This window comes from Hippoglossus stenolepis, chromosome 12 (assembly GCF_022539355.2).
Source record: "Hippoglossus stenolepis isolate QCI-W04-F060 chromosome 12, HSTE1.2, whole genome shotgun sequence".
Classification (NCBI taxonomy): domain Eukaryota; kingdom Metazoa; phylum Chordata; class Actinopteri; order Pleuronectiformes; family Pleuronectidae; genus Hippoglossus; species Hippoglossus stenolepis.
The window spans coordinates 4,330,768-4,351,274 of record NC_061494.1 but is presented as its reverse complement, the minus strand read 5'-3'; the positions used below and the strand labels follow the sequence as shown (position 1 = coordinate 4,351,274).

Sequence of the window (20,507 nt, the reverse complement as noted above, 5' to 3'; positions counted from 1 at the left end):
TGCTAGTAGACAGCACCCATTATTGATAACCCTAACCCTGAGATGATTTCCCATTAATGACTGAGTCAGCCGACTACTTCAAATAATAATTTACTGTAAGCAAAGGCGTGCGTCTGTCCAGGATGTTTTCACCATGTTGGAGATATTCTAAATAGTGGTTATCTCACGTGTCACCACCTCCATTTACTGCAACATGGGGCGTTTATGTGAAATATGCACAGAAACAGTGAAGCTGTGTCACGTGATCTCCAGTCAATGTCACCCCACAACTCGTCTTTGCATCAGCGTAGGAAACCTCTTTAAAAAGATCTCCACTTTGGTTTCTCCACAGCAGCTGTGGGGGCGGATGTGTAGGATGCTCTGCTCTGTGCACAAGACACGAGACAGAGAGAGACGGAAGAAACTGAGAGATGTAATCTGTTGATCTCAACAAGAATCAGCTAAAATAATCCTGGGTTATAAATATCACATCAGAATCTTAAATCCAATAAGAATATTATTTTGATATAGGAAACTATAAAAGCCTGGAAATTATCTTAAATGATGCCAACGTAAAATGTATGTAAAAATATACTGAATGATATTCTTACAAGTTATAATTTGACAAAACATACAATATCCACAACCTGTAAACAAAGAAACAAAAAAGAAACGTATCATTTCCTGCTGTATGCAGGGTTGGCGTGGGGGCCGTGGGCTGATGCGCAGGCCTGGATGCAGAAGGAGTTTCGTCAGGTCCTCATTGAGGACATGTGATGTGCCCTTTGTGCTTTGTGGCACAGAGGGACTTTTATTATGCCTGGCACACTGAGAAAGGACTGTGAAAGAATGGCCGCTGATCAGATGTCCAGGACTGACCTCTGAGGCTGTGTAGTTTCTAGGTCATATATTTTTACTGTGTACTTTGGACATTTGAAAAAAACAAACATATTCAGTGAATTGTGTTCTCATGTATTTAATATTGGCTCGTCAAACGACATTTGAATTAAAAATTCTTTGTTTAGAATTCAGTTGAACAAGCATTCTGCGGTGTCTTGTCACGTGTCAATATCTCAATTAGGCTACTTTGAAACCACATCCAGCCACAAGTGAATAATGTGTGGGATAAATTGTGTTTTGAATGATGGTAAAGGCTTTTAGAGTCAAAATGTCAAAGTAGTGAATGAAAGCAATTTGGCTACAATGTTTTGGAGAGGTTCAGGGACACCAGGGACACCACAACTAAAAACTTAGCTCTCATAAAGTTAGGTCTAGAAGTGTGAAATTTCATATAGGTGTGGTTGACAAGATGTAGAAGATGCCATACGTCTGGCATGAAGCAAGTCCTAGTTATTGGTATTCAAATACGGCTTATAATAGATGAAAACAGAATAAAGTATCTTAGCAATGTGTAAACTAATGTAAATACAGTTATGTTGTACCCAGACATTAGACAAGCCCATTTACACTTGTGGCCTTTCAAATGAGGTGTTGCATTATGAGCTCATAGTTCTTCTGTTATAAGCTTTTTCTAGTTAGATGTTTACATTATAGTAATTCCAAAACACGAGTCAGAGACACAATGAAACTCAGAGGAACATGTGATTAGAGCATGTATGGTATATACATACTCGACTCACATGTTCCTCTGAGTCTCATGTGTCTTTAGGAAACTTAAACAAATACTGTGGTGATTATTATTTGAAGTAGAAATCAAGAAAGGGAAATCGAAAGAGATGAAGATAGATTACCATAACATCAGAACAGAGAGTTCCTTGATCTGTAGGTAAGTCTGGTTGCTGTGCAGAATGACTGGAAACCTCTACGATGCTGCAAGGTTTAAAACCACATCACACACGCACGCACACGTGAACGAACCCCATTGTCCCAGTGATGTGGTGGTGCAAAGGGCGCACCTTCTCAACAAAGCACTCGAACACAGGCACGTACCGCGTGCTTGACAAGAGATATGAAAAAAGAACATGATGAACACCCAAGCACGCACAAATACACACACACACACATGGACCCATGTGAGCAGAGATAGTGCTGATAATACAACACATACAAAACCACATGGGTGGTAAAAAACGCTACAAATGCAGACACGCTTCCTGTACCTGCACTGGTAAATGTGGGCCAGGGATCACTTCAAACGAGTGCATCAGGGTGGCTCTGTGTGTGACCGTGTGTGTGTGCGTGCGCGTGTGTATCTGTAACTGTCCTAGATGTTTTTAATGTTTCCCACCATGTCTCTTCATGAGCGTGTATCAATTTGTCTGCCCATGTATATATATACAAACACACAGCATGACTGTGTATGTCTAGGTGTGCGTATGCATGCTGTCAATCAGCCAGGCTACGGGCTGAGTGTGGACAAACAGAGGCCAGACAGATGAATGAGAAACACATACGTGCTTCTCCACCTCAAACACACATTAAGTTGCCCTTAGACCCTCGGGAGAAAACAGCGGTGATCTATTACCACCTGCTATTGGACACCTCATGTGTATGGTGGCCCCTGGTTGGACGTTTGAGTAGGACATTGCTGTGAATGAGAGTAATGTGAGGACAGTCTGTACTGAGCCCTGTCAAGCCAGGATGACTAAATTCATGGTCTGTACAGATGAGACATGAGATGCTCTAAAGCACGGAGTTGTGACGTGGGTGGGATTCGCACTCAGGCACAGTGCGCCTATTGACATGCGCCAGCTAAAAAAAAATCTCCATATTTCCATGGACAACAATTCTGCCTGGTGTTTGACATTTTCAGTGAAAGTTTCCTCAGTCTGCGTAGGAAAAGGCAAAAGTTATTTATGCAACACACACAAGTTACTCAGAGAGCTTTGACTAATGCATCAAAACATTAAAGATGTTATACAAGCTCTAAAAAACACATTGGATTTTACATTTCCCATGGTGCAACTGTCCCTTCATCATGAGTTGCTAGATGGCTTATTGACTCTGTTTATAACACAGGCCATGATGGTCTGGATGCCTATATTAAATAATACAGCACCTAGGCCTATGTTCACATACTAAATAGTCATCATGTAGTTTTTCTGTTTAAATTTGAATTCTACAGGCAAAGCTGAGGCAAAGAAAAAGTCCATGATGGTGTCATGATGTGACGGATCGTCAGGTGTCAGACTGGTGATGACGGAGGAGATTGGACCTGTGTAGTCAGGTGGTAATTCTCTGCGGGAGCGTTACTAGGGGAGACATCTTCCTCGTCTTTATGGAAGAGACTTTAAGGAAGAAGACGTGACAGCACTGGACACACAGCTCGACTGAAGTGAGGGTAACGGCATCAACACAACACAGTGACATGGGAGCGCAACTGTGGAGACAAAAACACAAGCAGTGACGTCCGGCGGTAAAGACATACACTGTGCAGTCGCACGGGTTAGGGTTAGGGTGACTGTGAATGTGTTTGAAGTGCTTCCTTTTCGCAAAAACAGGAAGGGGTTACACACAAAATGGCACACATACATGCGTAATCTTACACAGAAGCACAAAAAAGCTATAGAAATGCTTTTCGACACACACATTATCTCATCTCATTTGGTGACTTTGGAGTGACAGAAAGGTGTTGTGTGACTGTACTTTGAGAGATGTGCAGAGTGCTTTCATGCATACTGTATTGTTTGTCTTTGTGTTCATATGTAAGCCTGACTGCATGTGACAGCTGGTGTGCTAATCGTATCCTCCCATCTCAGCGCGCTCGGCCCGTGTACCTGTCTGCTCGCTCTTATGTACACTGTGGTTTCTCAGCAAGTTGTGCAGCACGCTCGTGGACACAGATAAGCGCTGTTTTACTCACCGCGGTGGCTTCCTCTCCAGCCTAAAAACACGCTCGACCTAACCCCCCCCTGCTTTTCTTCTCTCTACTAGTGTTGACGCGACCTGAAATGCTGCAGCCCCGAGCACGCTGAGTTGAGATGCTGCCCTTGTCGTAATCGCTCCCTCCCGAGCGTAGTTTAAGACGTGCAGCGGGCCGATGGTGTTTGCGATGTTGTGCGCTAACACACCCAAGTGCAACAAGTATCTGCAGGCATTCGCACGCAGACGTAGACATGAGCTGCGTGCATGTGCTGACAAGCACCCGAGCAGACTCCAGGAAAGAAACACATAGGCACACACACACATAGATGCATGTCAGGAATCCTCTTGCACAATCACCCCAGATCACTCTGCATTGTGACATGGGAAGATCTACTCTAGAATTCAATCTTCAAAAGAAAGCCAATAGCCATTCAGTGCAATGATGATTGACAGCCATCTGCTCCCATGTGCTCTTCTTCATTCATACTTGTAGCAGCATAGAAAACTGTCTGACTGAATTGTTTGCTCTGCACATTGGATTTCATTTCTTTGTAGATTAAAGGTCATAAAGTCTCAAGTGCTGCACAAATGGACGTTTTTTTAGTGGACTGACGTAGAGGGAAGTACATATTTCAGTAAGTTCCTACGAAAACTCTTCTCATGTGGCAATTTGCAAAACCAGGGTGACAAAGTGAAAATCTAAGAACAAATTGTGGCAAGAGGAGTTAATGGACCAATGTGGGATCAGCCACTCACTGATGTATGCTGAGGCTAAATTGTGTAACGCCTTTAAAGTAATTAGAAGGATTCTGAATTCAATCCTAAATTTGACAGGAGGCCAGTGTAGTGAAGGCAACACAGGGGTGACACTGTGGAGTTAGTGATTGTGAAACTGAAATTAAAACTAATCGTAACCATGCTACAGCTTCTTGGCTTCAAGCAGAATACCGAGCATTACAGAAGTTAAGATGAGAGGAGAGAAAACAAAACAATGGATCAGTGGTTGGAGCTATGGAAAATATTGAGTTCTTTTTCTGTGAATAAGGAGACAGATTTAAGGTGTTTTTCAAAGTTGAAGTTAACCTGTATGTTTCTGAAAACCAACTTTGTGTCTGATGCCTTTTTCTGACATGACCTGTGGAGGGACTCTGGTCCGAGTCTGGATTCTCTCCGTAGTTTGCCTTTCACACATGCACAAAGCAGCGGGAGATTCTCTGCATTCTCTGATTCACACAGAAGCAGGATGTCAAATATTATTTCCACAGAGTGTTTTTGTTTACAGCACATTGACCCCAACGTCGGCTCTTATAACCACAAACTCGCTTGACAACTCTGTCAGTGTATTGTACAAGTTTGTCTCTGCTTTTTCATCCGTGATGTTTTTTTCATTTTTTTTCATTTTTGAGTGTTAGAAGCGTCAGAAAGTCCGCAGATAATCCAGAGCCTTCACTCAGATATTTGCGTTCACAGATGCACCTCCTCCTCCGTGCACTAAACTCGGGAGATCCTCTGGAGTTTAGTGCATTAGTCATTGCATGTCTGAAAGCAGCTTGAGTGTAGATTGTGATGTAAAATTGAAAAAAACAGTAGACATTCAGGTCCTGAGCCTCAGAAAATTACAATATTACCTTATATGCCTATGCTGTTTTTTAAACTTGGGTAAACACATTAAAAAAAGGTAATCGACTCCTTTTTATGATTGCTAGCAGAGAATGGTGCATCATGTTAGACGTCTCCAATGCACTGAAAACTGAGGCGCTGCCTTACCTCGATGTTTTCCATCACTGACGATCAGAGCCAATAAGTCATGAATCATTTGACCAGGGAGTGAAAGCTGATTCAATGCATTCCCATTGCAGACAAAAGCCAGATGTCTGTGGGTGTTTTGACCAGGGGAAAAGGGGCTTGTGTTGCTGTTACGGTATGTCTCTTCAGTTTGGAGAATTGTTACCCCTCTCAGCATTGTTGCTCACATCAAGGAGACAGGCGGAGTGTTTGTCAGGGGGAAGGAGACAGAGAGAAGGACAATAAAATGAGAGGGAAATGAGTTTGAGATGGAGGGGGCGGGCAGAGAGAGAAAGTGGGGTAACAGGAGAGTGGGAGCGATGGCGTGAGAGAGCACCTGTCCCATTGGAGTCCAGTCCACTTGTGGTTAACCAAAGTTGGCAGCACCTCAGCTTGGCCTTAACCCCCTTACGCCGCTGCTCCCCTCTGATCCCATTAGGGGTCAGGCACCATAGCAAGACCGCCCCAACACACACACACACAGACACACACTTTCACCAACCCATCCTCCCTTGTTGTCCCCTCCCATATCTGTTCTCCCATCTTAGGCTGGGCTTGGTCTTACGGGGGCCCAGGACAAACATCAGGCCTGTGGAACAAACAGGCTGCTAATGTGGGCAGACAGGACAGACAATTAGAACCAAGCACATGCTGCGTGTGAGCGTGCACAAGTCTCAGAAAGGACGCATGGACAGACAGCCGTGCAAAAATGAACACAGAACGAGACACTAAGATCCACCCAGTGTCTCTTAGTAAGATGCTGAACTCAATGTGGAGACAATCCACCTCCTCCACGAGAATAAAAACAAAAAACAAGAGGAAATTGTGCGAGAATTTGCCATGACGCTTTTACAATGATACAAACATCCTACAAACCTACAAATGTGTCAAACGTCACACATGACACAAGTGCTCAGACTGACACATTGAACCAGACCAAGAGAAAGTTTGTAACCCACATCTGAGGTTTTTTAGTGCTTTCTCATAAGGAACCAAATTTGAAGTCAGCCTCAAGATTGCAACCAAGATATAAGCAACTCATTGGCTTTGTACAATGTCCGTTCAAACACCCCTTCAAGCAAGTAGGAGAACCTACCGTAAAAACAATATTCCTCGTCCCATTCGCAGCCTTTTCGGGACTTACACAAACCCATTTTTTGCACTAGCTGACTCTGATTATGCAAGAGTGTAGAGGGGAAAGAGGAGGCCACAACAAAAACCTTAAATGCTTTGTAAACAAAGCACATGACCTTGTCTTACAGCCTCACTGCAATTTAGGCATTCCTGTCATAAAAACATATACATATATACAGCATCTCCTCATCTGAACCCTCAGCTCTGCTTGGCTCTGGCAGGAACAAAACAAAAGCACCAGACTGTGTATTTGTGGTTGTATATACGAGCAGCACATGTACACATTATGCTAAAGTTAGCGTTCGTCTGAGTGCTTGGCACAGCCACAGCTCTTTAACTCCAGCCACACACATACACGCGCACGCAGACTATAATACCATCCTTCTGAGATTGCAAAGGATTGTGGGTGCCGCATGGAGAGGTTGAGGAACTGGGTATTTAACAAGAGTTCACTGTTTGTCTCCTGTTAGATGATGGACAGAAAAAACATATTTAAATTGATTTTTATTTGGATCCATGAATTACACTCATGTCAACAAAAATGTTGAGAAACACCATCTCGCAATGTTTTAAGAAGGTGAAATCAACTTCTTGGATCCACCCTCTGATCCTGATCCAAACCAAAATGTAATGTATCATTCTACCAAGTTTCAGGTCAGATATAAATTGCGGATATATTTTGCTTTTTCACCGAGAGATATTTGTTTGTCTTTCTGTCGGTCGCGTGTTAGAAGCAACCCCCCCTCTCACTTGTGGTGAATCCAGCGGGGATCCCCTGCTGTGGTCACGCATCTGCGGACTTCATATTTGAAGGGCCAGGCGGAAAACATGCATAGTACAATATAATACATATAATACATAGTAATCCATCAAGTAGTTATTGCGTAATCCTGCGAATTTATCAAACAGATGAAAACATAACCTTCTTGGTGAAGGTAAATATTTATATAGCACACACACATCTACACCCCTAAACTCAATAAACTAAACTCTAGTCTAAGGCTAAAACAATACATGTCACAGTGTTCCTAACATTTGCTCACACACTTCCCTCAACTCCATCACAGGTTGATACCTGCTGCTGTATCTCTAGCTCTTGGCACAAGTCTCCAGTCACACTCACAAACACACACACCTACACACAGACATGTTGAATCCTGTTGCCCGCAACACAGACTGCCTTCCCATTTGGAGGATCAGCCACCACATCTCACATAAACAGGTTTGTTGGCTGATACACAATCACATTTATGATATATAAGAAGGCGGGCGTGTAGCCGCACATACCGCACATCTACACACACGCACACACGCACCTTCCCCAGTAGTACAGCCTGGCAGGCTGGTGAATGCCAACACACATTCAGTGTGACACTCAGAATCAGGCCAGTGAGCCTTAAAGACTAGAGAAATTAACAATCTGCGGCTTTGTATTTACATGAAATGTAATTAAAACCAGTCATTGCTGACCAATAAGAAATATTTAAGGTGTTCAATTGAACCATCGAGCAGCAAAGTGAAACAGAATACAGAAAAAGCAGCCCCACATTCAGCAGCACCATGGGACAGGAAGTTCAAATGCCAGCATGGCTACAGCGTGAATAAAAGTGGAAACAGAAACAGACAATAAACTGGGCTGAATCCAGGATATGACTATTATTTCCTATAAAAACAGTCAAGTATTTTGGTAGGATTGAACTCACCTCTAATGGGAAAATACTGCTCTCTACCTGGTAACATTTAATGTGACAATAACTTGCAAACTGCAAACCTTCATGTACAAACTGACAGATACTTTGACCTGTTCCCACTGAATGGTTAGTGTTGTGGAATTAGGGGGAGCTGCAGTGGTATGACGATAATGCCACTCGATTCAAAGCATTCTTGAATTAATTTGATTTTCAGCAGAAAATATGGAAATGTTTTACTCTGCCAGATTGTAACTGCCTCAAGAATAACGCAATTTTAAAATTCAAAAGTGGACTAAGTGGCATAATAGGATGCATGTGTGCAGTGAACCACAGTTTGTTTTCTAGCTGCTTGAGTTTACACTGGCCTTAGAATCTCAGGAGTTCAGTTAGAACCTGTATCGCTCTAGTAAGATACAATGAGAGTTGCCTCTGGAAATGCTACGATGCTTACACTGAGATAACAGCCAGTTTGTGACTACTGCTATTGCCGTCACGCCTCCAGGAAGCCAGACGAGGGTCCCTTTAGGTCAACTCCCACTTCAAAGGCCGACAATGAGCCTTGTCGTCAGGCTGTGGGCAGCGAGCTACAGCGTCCCGGGGCTCCTGCTCCCTCACACAGTAATGGGATTAAGGTTTCCACAGGGCAGATTAAGGGGCTCCAGGTCCCAACCTGTCCCCCCTGTCATCCTAGAATTCACATTCGCTGTATCCACATTTAACAGTGATGGCAGAGTGGGAATACTCCTGCTGTCATGGAAGAGGACGTCAGTAATGACATGAACTGACGTCAATATAAAGCAACATAGTGCAACGTAGCATATTTAGATTTAGATCGCAATGACATAGCATGTAGTTACCCAACATGACATGACATAACAACACGTTGTAACATAACATATCATAACAACATGTTGTAGCAGAACATATAACAACATGTAACGTAATGTAACACATCATAACATATCAATATGTTGTAATGTAACATATAACATAGTAACAACATGGTGTAATGTAATGTAACATATTATAACATATCAACATGTTGTAACATAACATAACACGTCATAACAACATGTTGTGGCATAATGTAACATTATAACATAAGAACATGTTGTAGCAGAACATATTATAACAACATGTAACATAATGTAACATATCATAACATAACAACATGTAACATCGTGTAACATATCAGAACAACATGTTGTAACGTAATGTAACACATCATACCATAAACATGTGGTCACGTGACATGACATACCGTAACGTAGCATACTAAATCAAAATATATCATGTTGTAACGTAACAACATGTGGTAATGTAACGTTACATGACATATGACAGGACATAACATAGCTTGATATGCCATGACATACTATAATGATATATAACATGACAGGACACAATGCACTGTCACTCAACATGGCATAAGATAACTGTATCAGGGCATCATGTTATGATGTGACACAATGTGACATAACCTCATACATAACATAATAAAAGACTGCATATCATAAGATACAAAATTTGAATAACATAACATGTCATCATATAAAGTTATGTTTCAACTTTAATGTTACATTCTGTATCATTATACGACATAACATGACATGACATTATGAAATGGCATCAAATAATAGTACATACTTTGACATGGCCTGACATCGTACAATCTACTACACATCATGACATGTTAGAGGAGAGATAAGTCACCTAAACAACATTTGAAGAACTTGTCAATCTTTTCATGGTCGTGCAGCATCAGACCTTCATCCACGCCATTTGATAGCGAGAGCAGGGGGCTGTGAGATTAGCCTGGTGTGGGTGTCATAAGTTGGTCATTCTAAATATAGGTAGGCCATAGTGGATGGACTTATTATTAAACACACAAGGCATGCATGGACATGCTTGCACAGTATTACATGTACACTTGCGCGCAAATACACACCCTCACCCAGCCATACCTATGTTTCCATGTATGCAGTCCTACCACGGACATAATTTCTCAGACTGAAAGGTCAGGGCAACAGATCAAATCAGTTCTGTTTTTGTGGATTGGATTCAATGTGAGATGAGGACACAGTCGTCAGAATTTAAAACAGAAGAATAATAAAGTAAAAAAAAAAAAGACAATAACAGAGAGTGGAGTTGTATAAGAGGTCAGCAATAGAAAGGCTACTGCAGACAGGGCTGCTGGCCTGGTGTGTAGTGACAGAGCAGAGAGACAGTCTGACTCATGGGGGATGATGGGTGGTGGTGGTGCTGCTCTCTTTTTGCTCACAGGAACACTGACCCCTAGTGTTTATTACAAAGTTTGTAGAAAAAAAGCACAGATAAGCAGATATTTAGATAGTGAATGTTTTCATTTTAAAAGGAGAGAAATAAACAGTCTAACTGTTTAATAATTTTTAAGCAGAGGCAGATGTGATTCTTTTTTTGAGCCTTTTCTTGTTTTAAAAAGTTCTGTGAAGAAAGTTGTAGAACGTTCATGCACTTTATTAGGTACAGCAAGAGTGTTGAGTCATTTAAATACTTCTACCAAGTGTTACTCAAAAACACCCAAAACATCATGATGTGCAGATGAGTCAGTACGTGTGTATGTATGTGCTTTGTCTTATTGCTCCCTCTTTGGGCTTCTGCTCTGTCTCTACCCCTATCTACTCATGTGTTTTTAGCTCTGTAATCCAATTGTGTGAGATGCATCACTGTGCGCAAACACACACACACACACACACACACACACACACACACACACACACACACACACACACACACTCACAATCACACACAGGATCCTGGGCCGTAGTGTCTCTGGCCCCCGCTATGTTGAAGTTTCCCTCTCAGCCCAGCTGGCAGAAGTTACAGCAGGGCAACAATGTGCCTGCAGGACGGGCCAGGACGGGTCCGGGACTGGGGCCCCACGGCCCCGCTGAAAGGCTCCTATTGTCCGGCCCCACCTCCATCAGGGACCATTAATTATGGGCCGCGGAGCACAGCTCTGAGTCAGAAAAAGTCCACATTCACACACACACACACACACACACACACACACACACACACACACACACACACACACACACACACACACACACACACACACACACACACACACACAGCTAGGCTACCCTCCTCCTCCCCCTGTTACAGCATAAACACACTGATGGGGCTTAGGGGAACCAGCTCCTCCTCCTTCCCTTTATCCGTCAAACCCTCCTCTCGTCTCTGCTGGTTCTTTTAATGAAGCCAAGCTGAGTACTAAGCAGAGAGCCATTACAGCTCCCGCTGATTTTTTCCCCCCAAAGAATTTACACTTGGGCATTGCAGGGCATTAAGAGAAAGGGAAAGAAGGGAAATGTCCTTAAAGATGTTTTATTTGATCTTCTCTCTCTCTTCTCCACTGCTCACCGCTACACCTCTACTTTTACTTTTTCCTACATCCTTAACTTGGCATGCAAGTGGCCACAGCACACAAGAACCATAAAACAGGCAAAATAAATGCCAAAATATGTCAACAAGACTAAAATAAATAAATAGAAAAAGAGGAAAATAAAAGGCAAATTATACAGGACAATATAATAAAAGCCCAAATGACATCATATCGTTTCGTTATTACATTGAACTGTTCAATCGACCCTAGGCGATGACACATTACATTACACATCCCTGAATAATGTGACGCCACCCAAGAGCAGTTACTCAACACAAAACTATATTTTGATTTGGATAATAACCTGTGGTCTAACTGTCGACAGCAGACCCCCACCTCCCCTGTCCCACCGGCCACTGGAGTTTGATCCATTTATTCATAGCAACTTTAACACATTCCCGTCATAAAGAAGTTGCTTAATGGCACATGTGATGGCTAAGTCAGAGCACATGAAACACTTTGAAAAAGACAGTGCAGTCCAACCATATGGGCTTTATATATATATATATATTATATTACGAGTATTCTGACAATTTATGAGGCCCAGGTTGAGCTTCGGTTTGTTTTCTAAATGTTGTCGACATTCAGAGAGTAGATTTGAGTTTTACGTCTCTAGTGATGTGATCAAGGACCTGCAGTGGGTTGCAGTTCAAACTTTGCCTAGTCATTATGTTAGTGTTTATTTCACTAAGTGGAGATTTACACATGATGAAATAAAAATGGATTGCACTAAACTCTTATAGAGATACTTTGTTACAGGGCTGGCCAACAGAGTTTCAGTCTTCACTGACTGTTCCCAAACTGCCGCACTCATAGAGAATTGCCAACACAACCTCAAACAGTGTTACACACCGATTCACTGCAGCCATAAGCTGAATGGATACAGACAAGGGAGCTGTAGAGCTTCATGACTCGTTCATGCACCAGAGTCAGTACCCGGTGCTTGCTGGCCTGTTAGCCTGTAGAAACTACTCCTGGCTGCCTGTGGGCTGTGTTGAGCCTCCATGCTGCAGTTGGGTTGGTTGTTAGACTAGTTTCCTTGAAAGCTGATAATTGTTTTACAAGTTGATTGTACTACTTTTATCACCTCTAAGTCATTATAAAGAATCTGAGATTCCATTTTGTAGCATTTACACAATTATCACAGCAAGTAAAGTAAAACACTTGCTGATTTCATGAAGCCGACAGCTTGATATTTCGTGAGAGGATAATAAAGATAATGAATAGATTTGGTCTGGACCCGGTTCGTACCGAGGCAACACTCAAAATTCCTGGCAATAGTAACCAAATAACTTCACTGCCAGGGTCGTCCATTGAGATGCAAATTAAAGTACAGCTGGTATATCTGACCTGACACTTGATCAAAATATGTTTGATCGTGTTTAACAGAGAGTTGTATTTCACAAACATAGCACATCCAATTACTTGAAACATTATGCTCATGTCAAACTGGATGACTAAATAAAACTGGTTAGTTTAAGTTACTGCAAACTAAACACATGTACGCATATATTGTAAATACTACTTTATTAGTAGTTCTACTAAGTATTGCATAATGAGTATGAGGATATACTTAATTAGTATTTTTATTTAGTAGCTAAGTAATCCATCAAGTGTTAATGGTGTAGCTGGATTTAGTGATCACTGAATTTTATTTGTATAGCCCATATATTCACAAATCATGATTTGCCTCATAGATTTTAATGAGATGCGACATCCTCTGCCCTTCACCCTCAACATGAGTAATAAAAAGTGATCTGAAACTACCGGCTGGAGACTACCTCTGAAAAGTTTAAGAAGCGAATGCTGCTTTCACACATGTGCTAAAGTATAGACCGTTTTATGACATTTTCTGGAGGAGTTGTATGTGAGAACAAAAATGTCCGAGTCAGTTGCTCATTTTCCACAACTTTTCCTGCCAGCCCCTGACTAAAACGTTTGAAAAGTGTAAGAGTGAACCCATGTGAGAATACTCAAGGAAAATGTCCAAAAACTTCACAGTAAGTGAATGGGTGTGTTGACGTTCCTAGCGTGTGATGGATACAAAACTGGAATTTTAAAGACAGCAAGATTCAAAAGCTTTCTCCACCATATTTGATGTGCTGAAAAACAAAAGCATGTGCTTTCTGCTTTTTCCTGTTGTTGTACATGTCTGACCCGGACAATCTGCCGCGTACTTTAAATGTGAAAGGCAAAGTTCAAGTTCATGTCTGCATACAGTATATGCATTTCGGAATAGCTGGTGCAGCCCAGTCCACGTCAGAAAGAATGCAGAAAGGAAAGTGTGTTTATTTTAGGGCTGGGGATGTATGTATATACATACATCTCCATATATATATAATATGTGTTGGGGTGTTTATATAAGAAGAATGGAGTGAGCAGGAGAGCAGAATATTGTGTTGATACATGAATGAGGGAAGGTAGAGACAGAGAGAGAAGCATGCCACTGAAAGTCATACATACCTCATACAGAGAAAGAAATACAGAGGAAAGTTATTCTTTCTCTTTTCCTCCTTCCTCATGACATTCCACCTCTCCTCTTCTTCTCCTCTCTTCCCTTGGTCTGACCCTCTCCCTTCTTTTCCTCAGAGAAGAGGTTACATAACATATTTCCACACACACACATACACACGCACTCTAGCTACACTTCATCAGTTCCTGTCCCTCATCGCCTCCACCTCTTCACACACACACACACACACACACACACACACACACACACACACACACACACACACTTGTCAGCTGTGAAATATTTCTCCCCCAGACCTCCTCCGCTGGACATTGAACAGACTCTCAAATGCGTCGAGAACCTTCTCATGCCCTGATTCTTCTCTTCTCTCTCTCTCTCTCTCTCTCTCTCTCTCTCTCTCTTTCTACATTCTCTCCCCCCCGGGTTCTCCCCTTCATCTCTCAAACAAACACCCCATTGCATTAATCAGGTTTTTTCCTGTCACTCTGACAATGGTTCTGTTTTACATCACTGATTGGGGATGTGACCCCCACCCCCAACACACACACACATATATACATATATATATATATACATACATACATACATACATTCACACATACTCACCCCATCTCTCTCTCTCTCTCTCTCTCTCTCTCTCTCTCTCTCTCTCTCTCTCTCTGCTCACTGTGTTTCCCATGATGTAGCACACAGAGAAAAATTGCACTCCAACCCCACGGCTTGGAGAGGGGTCGCTGGGTGGGGTGCAGGAGGCTGACACCAAGGTCAGCCATGTCAGATCTGGGCTCAGTGGTGGGGGGTTGGGCCTTTTTCAAAAGTTGTGAGGGGATGGACAATAGGTCTCTGTTACACCAAGAGAAAAGATGTACGACGAAGAGGACGGATATGTCCCCTAGGATACAATTTCCACTATTAGACATGTTGTTTTTTTTGTTTGTTTTTTGTGGAGAGTGAGTGCACTGAGGTTTTATGTGCTGGGAAAGATGTTAGGACAACCTGTCTTTTTGAAACCATTTTCAGTCTGCACTGCAGATGAGCAGACTTTGAAGGACAGACAGACTGACCGACAGACAGATAGCTTGCTGGGTTTATTAGTAGGATAATAGTGTACACACCAAGAGAAGCACTAAGATCTGGGAAGGAAAAATCAGCCTGGAAAGGAAATGTAAGCAGGAATGTGATCGTACTTAATCGGGAGTCAAATCCAAATGATTACCAAAACGTCTGTTGTAAACAGCCACCGCAAATTATAGTCCAGCTTCATTTTTAAACTTTGAACTACATGTTACAGTTGTGCACACATAGTTTATTGTGCAATTATGGCTCATTACCAGTATTTTATGTAGCATACTTGCAGTTTTGCCTGCAATCTGGCAAAATATGTTTGGCTTGTTTACAGCTGCCCTGTTTCATCGGACCTTGTGGTAGTGATGTTGCTGTGTAACCACAAATTACATAAGAGAAAACAATGTTATTGTAAGTGACAGGAATGAGACAACGACTACAATAATAAAACCCAAGTTGTGATAAAACTGTGAACTAATGCATTTAAATAGTTATTTAATATTTTTTAAACACATAGTCTTTTTTTATGTTTTGCTGCAGTGGAGCTATCAAAGAAGAATGAACAAGTGAGACAATTTAAGTTGAAGCTCCACATGCATGAAAAAGAGCTTGAGTGAAAATAAGCTATGCAAGATAAAACAGAATTCTGCACTTGCGAGAAAATGTCTTATCTGTATGTTACTGTTTACATCTAACTTACAGGCCTGAGGTGACACACTACACTTTTCCATAACATTCGTAGGATTTTTACATATATATATATGATTTAATGATGAAATAATATTTTGGTTACATCATATTTGGTTATAGTTTATTGGTTTTGCCCCAATATATGTCGTGTGTGTATGTGTGTGTGCATGGGTGTGTGCATCCACATGTGCCATTACCCTTAGCAAGCTTTTCCCATGCCTCATCCTTTGCTGATCATCATGAGTTGAGTTAAACCTTTAAAAACCACAGTGAAGTAAAGCTGTGCGGGCTTTGTTAGATGTAAGACTGAGTTCACCACAATCTGGGTGGCAGACAGAGGGCTGAGACTGACTCAGCTGAGAGCCTTGTGACTTGTGCAGTGTGCCCAGGCTCGGACAGCTTCAAGTCTCATCGACGCGTCTGACTGAGAAGCAGAGAGAGCAGGGGGCTGCAGACTGGCACAGTGCTCGCTCAGACTTGGCACGGGTCACTGCAGGATAGGGGGCGAACTTCCTTAAACCAGGGCTGGTGTAGGAGGGAGGGGCCGAGAGCTGGGCTGTTTTGGGATGCAGCTTCATAGCAGGGAGTTTAAGCGCAGGGGGGCTGAGGGACAGAAGAGGTAGCGAGGGTAGGTGAAGAGGCTGAATGGGTATCATATTTTGCATCTCTAAAAGCCAGCTCTGACAAAAAGAGAGGCGTCCGTTCCCCTGCCTGACCCAATAATACATGGCAGGACCCAAAGGGGGGTGTCATGCTAATGAGTGCATGCGATTAGCGCGACAGAGTGAGCTCGTAATGGGGAGGGGGAGTTGTGGTATGGGAGGTGGGGCGGCTATTGGCTCTTAATGAGAAGTGATGGGACCCCCTTTCCCAGCAGTGGCCCCCGTGGACTGGTTTTTGGGGGGTCATTTCGGGCTGCGCTGCAGATTAATGACAGGCCACATACCAGTGGATAGAGCGAGGTGGAGTGGCAGCGTGGTGGGTAGGGTTAACTAAGACAAAAGTAAAGCTGTGGAAAAATGCTAATTCACCATTGGCTCCGTAAAGAGGAGTGGGCATGGGGGGCATAGAGGGGGAGGTGAAGACAAAGAGGCAGTGGATGGAGGTGCACCGAAAGGCAAGTGTGTAGCGTGTGAGAGATATTTTGGGAAGGGGGCTTATTTATGGAAGTAGGTGTATGTGTGTGTGTGTGTGTGTGTGTGTGTGTGTGTGTGTGTGTGTGTGTGTGTGTGTGTGTGTGTGTGTTTGAGTGGGGACATGGCTGCAAGCTGGAAACAAAGGACGCCTGGGCCTCCTGCACAGAGAAACTCAATCTCCTGTTGCATGCTGCTCTGATTTAAAGTCTGAAAGTTCATGATGGATTTTACCCAGAGATTGTTGCACAGTGACATAAACACTCAAACAGCTCCGAGTTGCCTCTAAAAGGTCCAATATGTAAGTGCAGCACAGGGGCCCCATGTTGAAACCCTGGCTCTCCACCTCAGGCTTTACTTTGACAGTGATTTACAGTATGTGACGACTTAAGCAAACTGAAAATGTATTGTTATGACTCTTACGAGAAGGCAGGATTGTACATTTTACATGTGTACGAAGGATAATAAATGTAACCAAAAAAAAGCAAAGACAGAATGAAATACATCTGTTTAAAGCAACGTAACATCACTGCCCTACTTCCATGCGTCCTACATTAGCATGTTTGTAAAGCAATACCTCCACTACTGTAGAGGGCAGCGCAGAGTCTAGGGTTTTCTGACAACAACAAACATGGCGGTGGTGGAGGTTTGACTAATGTACACCTGTAATGTAAGAAAGAGGCAAAAGCTGCTGCATTGTAAACAGGAGAGTTAGATCATATAGATGTCTGTAGTTTCACAAAAAGTCTCTCCCCAAAAAGTTCCACTATTGTTGAAATTTCTTCCTTGTGTACCATGGCCGTCTTGCTTGAACTACACACTGCCCCCGCGATTTCCAGTGGTATAGCTTAGTTTCGTCTGTTTCATTGGGCATTAATGAGCCTTTAGATTAAACCAGGACGTCTTTGTCTTTACTTGGCCTTCTGGTCTTAACTGTCTCTTTGGCTCGAGGTGGAATATGAAGAGATTGGCATCATACACTGTGATGTTTCACATTTGTATGAACAAACATGACCCAAAACATAAAGTATTATTGTGGAGGTTTCATAGACTGAAGGAGAAGTTAAAACTGAGACTTTGGAAAATGCTGCTGGTCTGTTTTAGTCTGGACGGGCAGACACATTTAGAGAATCTCTCATGAATGTGCAGCTCCTCATGAACAGGTTGTACTCATCAGTGTTATTTAATACAAGTTTGTCCGGTTGAGAGAGTTCGGTGAATCCGACGAGGAACACGTGTATGAACAAGTCTCAGAAATCAATTAAAATGTTCTTGCATGAGGAAGCAATGTTGTGTCAAAACCTGAAGCTCCTTTTTATTTTTCTTAGAACAGTAACATTGAGAAGTTTCTTAACTAAGAACATTTATTTAAAATAGGTAAATAAACTTTCACATTTGAGGAAACTTAACTTTGTTCTCTCTTAAAATGATGAAAACTCCAAGGTTAAATTTGTTCTGGCCAAGGCTGACATATACTGGTCCTAACGGACGCCCATACAGCCAGTGAAATAGGAGGTGGTCCTGCATTCCTGCTGCTTTCAGGTGGTTCCAGTGTGGTTACTGTTGACCCACTTTCCCTCTTGTCTCCTGGCTGGATAACGCTGTGGTTTTGTGCAGCAGAGAGAGTTCACACCCTGGGAATAGCTGGCAGCCATGGAGGGAGGGATGGTGGAGGAGCAGACTACTGTAAGAGTGTGATTAATGAGCGAGTGTTATGGCAGCACCGCGGAGAACAAAGAGACTAATCTACTGCACATGGAGAGTGGAAAACAGGACACATACCAAAGGGTGGATCTAAAAACTAACCCACGTCTGCTGGTTGGTAATGGAGCTGAGAACACCGGCTGCGGACACGCTGAAGGTGAATGCTTGGCCTTTGCTGTTGTGTTGCAAAATGAATCCTGCAGCCTCAAAGTATCAGGAAAAGTGCCATTTATCTGAGAGTCTCCACACTGGCAGTAAATAAAATAAAGTGACAGTGACACTGAGTGTGCATGGTAGCATTCTTACAGATGATTGTGTGTATGTAGATGTGTGTGTGTCAGGCGTTGATTAATGTCTAAACGCGATGGCATGGGTAATCTGGTGGTTTCAGGCTTCTTTCCCCTTTACTGTCGGTGACAGGTGTGTTTGTGTGTATGTGGGTGTGTGTGTGTGTGCGCGTTGTTCCCACAGTGAAAAGGCAGGCTCAGTCACTCACCTCACCCATAAATCACACACTAGGGCTAATTGATTCAGCTCCGGTTCTTACACAGCTTCCCCACCAAATCCTTGCAGAGGCGTCCCGGCTGCTTTTTAACAGAGTGTTGGGTTCTGTTATGCAAGCCTTCATAAATTGCTCATGTTCTCTTCAAAAGACTCTGCAGAGAGGCAGCTGATTCATGACCCATGGCCACCAGCTCTACAAACCGTCTACGGGCCGCTAAGCTTGAGTTTGTTTAATTGGAGTATGCTGATGCACTTTTTCAACACCACAATGATAAAGGAGCTGCACTATTATTGCCCATTAGTGATCGTCATAACAGAACTAAATGCTTAATGAATCAGTGAATGCTTTACCTTTGATTTACTTGTCACAGTTTCATCAGTGGATCAGGTGCAGGACTCTGATTGGCTCGGAGCCGAGGCTGTAGTTGATTTGTCAGTTCCAGCCCTGCAGCGCTTTGTGGGTGGGGTTTGCAAAGCCTGGACCTTCACACATGTAGGCTCCGTAACTACAAATCATATGTACGATCAGTTCAGTCATCACAACGGGTACTAGTCAACGTGAAAACAGCTGTTTCACATCTCCTGTGGCTGTCTTTCTCGCCTGAGAAGATAACTCTGATTGTGTCATAATGATGTCATCAGGGCGAAGACGTGGGTGTTTGTCAGACAGGGAGGGTCTAATGATGATATCAGGTTTCAGTATGGGAAATGTGGAGATGTAGGGATTTTGGATGTGTGACCATGTGAGCCAACACAAGTCAGGATATCTCGGCTTCTGCTGTTTCAATGTCTGGAGGTGCAATGGTAGATATATTTCGCAAAAACTGTTCTCAGACATGCATTGAACTCTAGATATTCTCCTGAAATTGTCCGGAGAGGCTGTATGTGAGAACGCAAATGTCATTTGCTGAGGACATTCTCTGGAGGTTTTCCTGCCACCCAGCTAGTAACAACTATGGATAATATCAGAGTGAGCACATGTGACAATACAGCAGGAGATTACCTGGAGGATTCACCACGAGTGAGTGGGCATGTTGATGACGTTTCTAACATGCGCTGGACACAGAACTGAAAAAAGAAAACAAGAAAATATCTCA

The 20,507-nt window shown here is 42.8% G+C and overlaps 1 long non-coding RNA gene across 1 annotated transcript in view; it reads left to right on the top strand.

Annotated features, from left to right (window-relative positions):
- The window catches only part of LOC118119254, a 78,344-nt gene that overhangs the window by 11,639 nt on the left and 46,198 nt on the right, over positions 1-20,507 (top strand). The window contains exon 2 of the long non-coding RNA XR_004698062.2: positions 3,065-3,274. This is a non-coding gene — a long non-coding RNA (uncharacterized LOC118119254). The remainder of the gene's footprint in view (positions 1-3,064; positions 3,275-20,507) is intronic.